This window comes from Medicago truncatula, chromosome 8 (genome assembly GCF_003473485.1).
Source record: "Medicago truncatula cultivar Jemalong A17 chromosome 8, MtrunA17r5.0-ANR, whole genome shotgun sequence".
In the NCBI taxonomy this organism is placed as follows: domain Eukaryota; kingdom Viridiplantae; phylum Streptophyta; class Magnoliopsida; order Fabales; family Fabaceae; genus Medicago; species Medicago truncatula.
The window spans coordinates 49,019,767-49,026,960 of NC_053049.1; the positions used below are offsets into that span (position 1 = coordinate 49,019,767).

At 29.7% G+C, this 7,194-nt stretch overlaps 1 pseudogene; it reads right to left on the reverse strand.

Moving 5' to 3' along the window:
- Positions 1 to 6,206: 6,206 nt before the first annotated feature.
- LOC112417649 (uncharacterized) lies at positions 6,207 to 6,336 on the reverse strand (annotated as a pseudogene).
- Positions 6,337 to 7,194: the final 858 nt, after the last annotated feature.

The window sequence follows — 7,194 nt, forward strand, 5'->3', positions numbered from 1 at the left end:
TTCTTATGTTTTTTGTTTTGCATAGGATATTTGTCTCAAGTACGAGGTATATATATCTTCTAATTTTTTATTTTTTTTTTTGTCTCTAACAGCTAGAATTCACCTAATAAATAGGATATTTGGGGTTTGAATCCCGACCCCTACATATAATAATGTATTGTCCTAATAACTGAGTTATGCTTACTGTACATATCTTCTAATCTAAGAAACTAGGAATATATTATATAAACGTTGGTAGAAAATTACGCAAGAGTGAACCAACAAGCTCGCTACCAATTCTTATTGTACGACAAAATCAATTCTCTTAAAAACTATATTCAAATGTTTAAAAGAAACAACATTGTTATACATAATCATTTGAACTATTTGTAAAAGATTCAGTCTCACGTTTTAGAAAGGTAAAAACGGTCATACATAAATGATATAAAAACTTATTGATTGTCATGTTTTATCACTTTCTTTAAAGCGGCTTTGAGTTGTCTTGTTCCACCATAAAAACTTCGATCCTCAATCTCATAAGTGTTGGATCTTGGAAACTAACAATTAAGGTGACTATTAGGGTAGTCATAGAAGAGTGGTGGATAATTTACCTCAACCAATAACATTCATATTTTTAAGTGGGATCCATAATTCAATTTTTTTTCTTTCTTTTTTCGCATAAGATATTTGTTTCAAGTACGAGGTAGGTATATATATCTTTTAATCTCCTTGTACACTGCATATCATGATTCCTTCGATTTTTTTATATTAAATCTTCATATGTCCTCACTTGGAAGGATCATTGAACAAGGCACAGTCACGTGCAGAACTTTGGTTTGCAAAGTAACATGGTAAACAGAAAATACTGCAAAGTTGAATGAGTTGGTGTCTCTTTTGATGAGAATTGATGTTTACACATTTGGTTTGGCTAGAAACACGAGTAATTTATTTAAATATCTTTCGGCAGTTAACTGTTGAAGTTTTAGAAAATCGGTTGCAGTTAACTGCCGAGAAATTTCAAGCCTGAAATTAAATAAGAAAATACATCTAAGTTTTTCCTTAATTAAATTTAATTCCTTAATAAGAAAATATTTGTATTTATTTGTAATTAATTTCATTGATGTCTATCATTATTTAAGGTAATAAAAAATAGGTTTAATTGCACTTTTGGACTCCTATCTTTTCAAAAGTTGCGGTTATGGACCCCTAACTAATTTAAATACAAAACAACCCCCTATGTTTCGATTCTTTGGCAGTTTTGGACCCCCGAGGCAAAAAAAATTAAAAAAATTGACACGTGGCACCTCACTTAGGGTGCCACGTCAGCGTTGACCAAGTCAACAATGGACTGGGGGTCCAAAACTGCCAAAGAATCAAAACATAGGGGGCTGTTTTGTATTTAAATTAGTTAGGGGTCCATAACCGCAACTTTTGAAAAGATAGGGGTCCAAAAGTGCAATTAAACCTAAAAAATATTCTTTTTTTTAAAGGTAATAAAAAAATATTCTTTGAACGGCAATTTGATTTTTTTTGTTTAGATTTACATAAAAAATATGTGATAGCACGTTTATATTTTCAATTTAGCATAACTATTCTTTCATTCCTCAATAATTTTACATACTATGTTAACCAATTATTTTTGTTACATCGTCACCTTTTATTATTTAAACCAATTATAATATCACATGTGTCATCTTTATATAATACAAATGTCTTCTTTAAAATTTAAAGTACACCTAACATGTTTATTTGCTATACAACATTAATTGCTTTCAAGGTAATTTACATGTAGTTACCGATATAAGAAAGTGTTTTTTTTGTGGTGATATAAGAAAAGGTTTAATTGCGCATAAAAAACATTGATAAGCAAAACGTTTTTGTTTATATATTAAGAAATGTTTAATTAGGCAGAAAAGTCAATGGTTAAGTTTCACACACACGTATGCATAAAACGTTGAGAATTGTTGTTGATAATTTATGATTTTTATCAAAAAAAAATCAGGTTTGAGGTTTCCTCGGCAGTTAACTGCCGAAGTTTTCAGCTTTTCTCAGTAGTTTACTGCCGAAGTTTTTCTCGATAGTTAACTGCAGCCGATTCCATAATTCGGCAGTTAACTGCCGATACATTTTAGTAAATTACCGGTTTGACACAGCTAATGCATATATGTAAAAAGCAATTCTCTCACGCACGAGGGTCTGCTTAGGAAGAACACAACCCAAGAGAGCAACTGTTGGAAAAAGTAACATGGTAAACAGAAAATACTACAAAATTAAATCCATTTATTTATACAAATCTATTTATTTATAGAGTGATTTATATCGATTGATGTATTCGCTGGAAGTTGGCACTTAAGAGAACAGTCATGAATTCAACAAAATTTGAAAAGGTTATTCAATTTTCTTTTTAAATAGTTAAAATGGAAATGATAAGTACCCATGTTTGTTTACTAAAGATAGAAATTTGATATAGAAAAATGTACAATCTATTTATTCAAAATTTAAATATTTATTCTTTTTTTTTTTTTTTTTTACAGATACCTTAACATGAACACAATGTATTGCAATTAAATAAGTTTATAACTTTTAAATATTCTCAACTAAATCCCTAAAAAAATATTCTCAACTAATGTCATTTTCTTATTATGTCTTTGGTAAAATTTATTTTAAATAAATAAATTTTATAAATCTAATTTTAATTAAAAATAAGTTGAATGTAAAATAATTTATGTTTGGAATACACATATGTACAAGTAAGTTAAACAATACTCCCTCCGTCCCATAATAAATGACACAGTTGACCCTATTACGCATACCAATGCATAATTTTGAGCATAAATATCTTGAATAATATATTATAAAAAATTATGAAAAATTGATATTTTGAAAATACTCATCGAGACAAATCTAACGACATCTTATATGATATTATTTATCTTTGTATATTAGTAGAAAAATATGGTCAAACTAAGTCAGGTCAAAATTGCACATTTTCAAATAGATCATTTATTGCGGGACGGAGGGAGTACATAATTTGAATACAAAAGTCTCGTTTAAAGTAAAAATATACAAATTTTAGTTTCAATAGGAATCAATTATACCACAAAAATCCATGCAAATCTGTCAAAATGAATTTTACACCTCTAAATTTTCTTTTCTAGGACACTTCTAAAATCAATTTTGATACATTTAAAAGTGAAAAAAAAGTCTTGCGCACTTGTTAAAATTTTTAAAATATAAATAATTTGTAAGTTTCATGTAGAAAAATTACTTTCTCAAATTTCAATATGTTGAATGTATCAATCGTAAGATAAAACTTCTTCTTTATTCTTTTTAACAAGCGCCTTTAAACACTTGTTAGCCTTAAAAAAAAAACACTTAATCTAGACGGTAAAGATCATACTTTGAACTTTTTCCATTGGTGCTTTCAAAACAATTTTCGGGATCCAAGAATTATACTGTTATATCTTGTAATTGTTTGATGCAAGCCGTCTCAAAATATTTAAGAATTTTCTTCTTTTCCTAACTTCATGACAAAACAAAGTGAAATATGTTCACAGTGATAAATTATTATAGTTTAAATGCAAAGGAAGATTTTTAGGTTGTGTTTGTTTTAAGGATTAAATTTACAATCCTAGAAATAACATTCCCTGAAACATTATTTCTAAGAATCTTAATTCTATTAGAGTGTTTGGTAATTAATTTAGTTTCTCATGAATAATTTTAAATATATTTAATTTATAATTTAAAACAAAAGATAAAATAGTGTGAGAGTGGAAAGTTATGAATAGTTACCTCTCATTGAGTGAAGATCCTCTCCATTTATAATTGTCTCCATTTTTTCTATTTGGAGAGATAAAGACATAAAAAAGTATTGGAAAAAGTATAAATTTATTAATAATGATGGGACTCATTTAATTAAAATATTAACTACTACCTCCGTCCCTAATTATAAGACCCTTTTGAAAAAAAAAATTGTCCCTTTTTATAAGACTCCTTTGCTATTTTCAACTACATTAATTATTTCTTTTCATACATGACCCTATTTATTACACAGCTCTTTCTTCAATCGGCAATAAATAACATGTTGAAAATATAAACCAACTTTCTCTCTTAAAGGATAAAATTGTAAAAATAATAGCAATTACAAACATATTTAATACAAATATCCACTATCTTAATTCCCGTTATTTTTTCAAAAGAGTCCTATAATTAGGGACGGAGGTAGTATCTCTTTTTTGTGTCTATATCTCTCCAAATTATATCCTCAATTTATTTTGACAAATGAAGAGGATCTTAACTCCCTCTTATTCTCATGGGAATGAAAGATTCTCATACTTTAACATTGGAATAAAAAGTGGAAAAGTCATGTGTAAAATTTATTCCTAAGAATAAAATGTACCTAGGTATAATTTATGAAAACTTAAAACAAACATGGAAACCAAGAATTTCCAATGTCACATCCCTAAAAATAAATCTACAATCCATGAAACAAACACCCCAGTCCATTAAAAACTCTAATTTCAACTGTTATATCTTTGTAGATTTCGCAATGATAAATTATTATAATGCACCGTGAACATATAGAATAATAATTTTATTTTTAGAGTGTGTTTGGATGGAGGAATGTTTTGAGGGAATATAATGTTTTGAGGGAATTCAAATACTTTGATGTGAATTCCATTGTTTGGATAATAATTTGTAGAATTTTCATAATGATGAAAATTTATGAAGTATTTTGCTCTGTTATTAACCGATCGAAACTTTAATGCAATCTTTTCTGATCCCGCAGGAGGGGGAGACCCCATATTATACCAGCATCTCTTTCGGTTCTTCGGTCATCCAGAGGTGTATATTCCAATTCTGCCTGGAACCGGTATCATAAGTCATATCGTTTCGACTTTTTCGGGAAAACCGGTCTTCGGGTATCTAGGCATGGTTTATGCCATGATCAGTATAGGTGTTCTTGGATTTCTTGTTTGGGCTCATCATATGTTTGCTGTGGGCTTAGACGTTCAAATGACACTTAAAAGTTAAGAATTTCAAAATTCTTCATTGTTATAATTTTTCAAATTTTGCTTTTTGGTCCTCAAATCTTTCAAATTGTCCCCAATAAAATTATTTAAAAATTGCAAATTGACCCCTCAAATTTCCCAAAATTATAATTTGACCCCCAATTTTTTTGAAATTTGCAAATTGGCCCCTAATTTCATTTTTCAAATTTGGCCCAAAAAATTTAAAATTTATAAAAGTTGCCCATTAATGATGACAATAATTTTTTTACTACTCCATCCAAACAATAATATTTAAGAATGAAAGCAATTTAATTTAATAATTTGAATTACCTAGAATTCTAAATTTTTCAAAATTTCTCAATTACCTTATCCAAACACACTCTTAGTCTATATAGTCTCTCTCTCTCTCTTTTTTATTTTTTATTTTTTTTTTTATTTTTTTTTATGGTTGGACTTCTATAAAATCACCCTTGAGCTCCACGACATTGAGAAAATCGTTGTTCACACATGTGTTTAAGCTGAAACACATAGTAAAATACGGAAATACCCCTTCGGTAGTTAACTGTCGCGGAAGTTAACCGACAATAGTTAACTACCGCGGAACTTCGGCAGTTAACTGCCGCGGAGCAATACTGGTGTTTTTTCTGCTATCTTCTTCCCCTAAATGTCAATGTTTTGTTATGTAAGTACAGACTCAGCACCGCATCAATAGTTTTAATTTGTATATGCACTTATAAATTAGTAATGTAGACTGAGATTATTTCAGCATTACTATGGCAATATAGAGTGAGATTATTTTTCTATATGATCATCATCAGAAGGTTTTATATATTACTACTAAAAGCTAGATAGTCATGTCTTTCTGGTTTGAACTTTCTTTTTCCAAGTCAGTGGTTACATGTCCTCAGTCCATGATCATGTTTTTGTTCGATTTTATTGTCTTTTCTTGAAAGAGAGAATACTGAGACGAATTTCATTTAGTGTTTCAGATCTGCATCCTTTGTAATTTCAGGTTTGAAGTTCAGCGGTAGTTAACTACTGTCGGTTAATTTGTTAACTGTTGAAGGGGTATTTCAATATTTTACTGATGTGTTTCAGGTTAAACACATATGTGAAGATCAATTTTCCAACATTGAATCACTTGGCCAAAATACTCATGTACCCACTTAGAGCACCTTGCATATACTCCTACTCCACCGACACTCGCTCCATGACAGAAGGTTTACGATTCGGCATTTTAACCAGCAAACTGCTGCTTCCTCAAAAAACTAGTTTAATTTCTTGATATTAAACAGATAAAAACGTACACTACACTTTGATCTTAGCCAAAAGACCAAGAAAAGGTGGAGAAAGGTATGAATTATATGTGGTACTCACTTCTACTTTTATATCATACATCCATTTACTCACTCTCTTGACTACACGATGTAGGACTAACTAGTATTGTTCAGCACCAACTTGCTTCGTGGACTCACTTGGTAGACTATATTCAGTCTTTCTTCTCTTATCTATATTCGTTTTCTTCCAATGTTCTTCAATACATCCATCATTAAGAGTACCAGAATATTCATTTCTGTGAATCTTTTTGACATTTCTTCCCCCGTGGACTCTGTAATATCAAAATTGGAATCATACAACTTTGAGGCCAGCCACAAATTTTGCCGCAAGTTTGTTGTGTTTAATGACACTGGAAAAAGCGAAGGATTTTTTTGACTTGAGGCATGAATTGCAATTCTTCTAGACCACATATTTTCTTTACTTGTGAAATATGTGGTAATTTGACACATTGAATTTAAAAAATATCATTTCTTAATATAAAGTAATGTGAAGTAATTCTTAAATCTTAGCCCTTTATTCTGTTCACCATTCATTGAGTGCCACTGTTGTTGTGTCTGTTAGAATTATATGGCAGCAGACTTTTTAGCTTATCATTTATACACATACTCTTAAAAACTTCATTATAGTAACCAAAAAAAAAAAAAAAACTTCATTATGAAATGTAGTAAGAGCACTACAGTCTACAGCTCTTATTCTGTGGAGTTCCTAATGTTGACATTTGGGCAAAATACGAACTTAAGCAGTTTGGTTGATCAATTTCGAGCAAAAACTTATTTGAACCATCACGCTTGTATCCGAATTTGTTTATTCCTTTTCTCTCCATAAACTTATACTGGAAATAATGTGTTTTTTGCAATCTCAACAG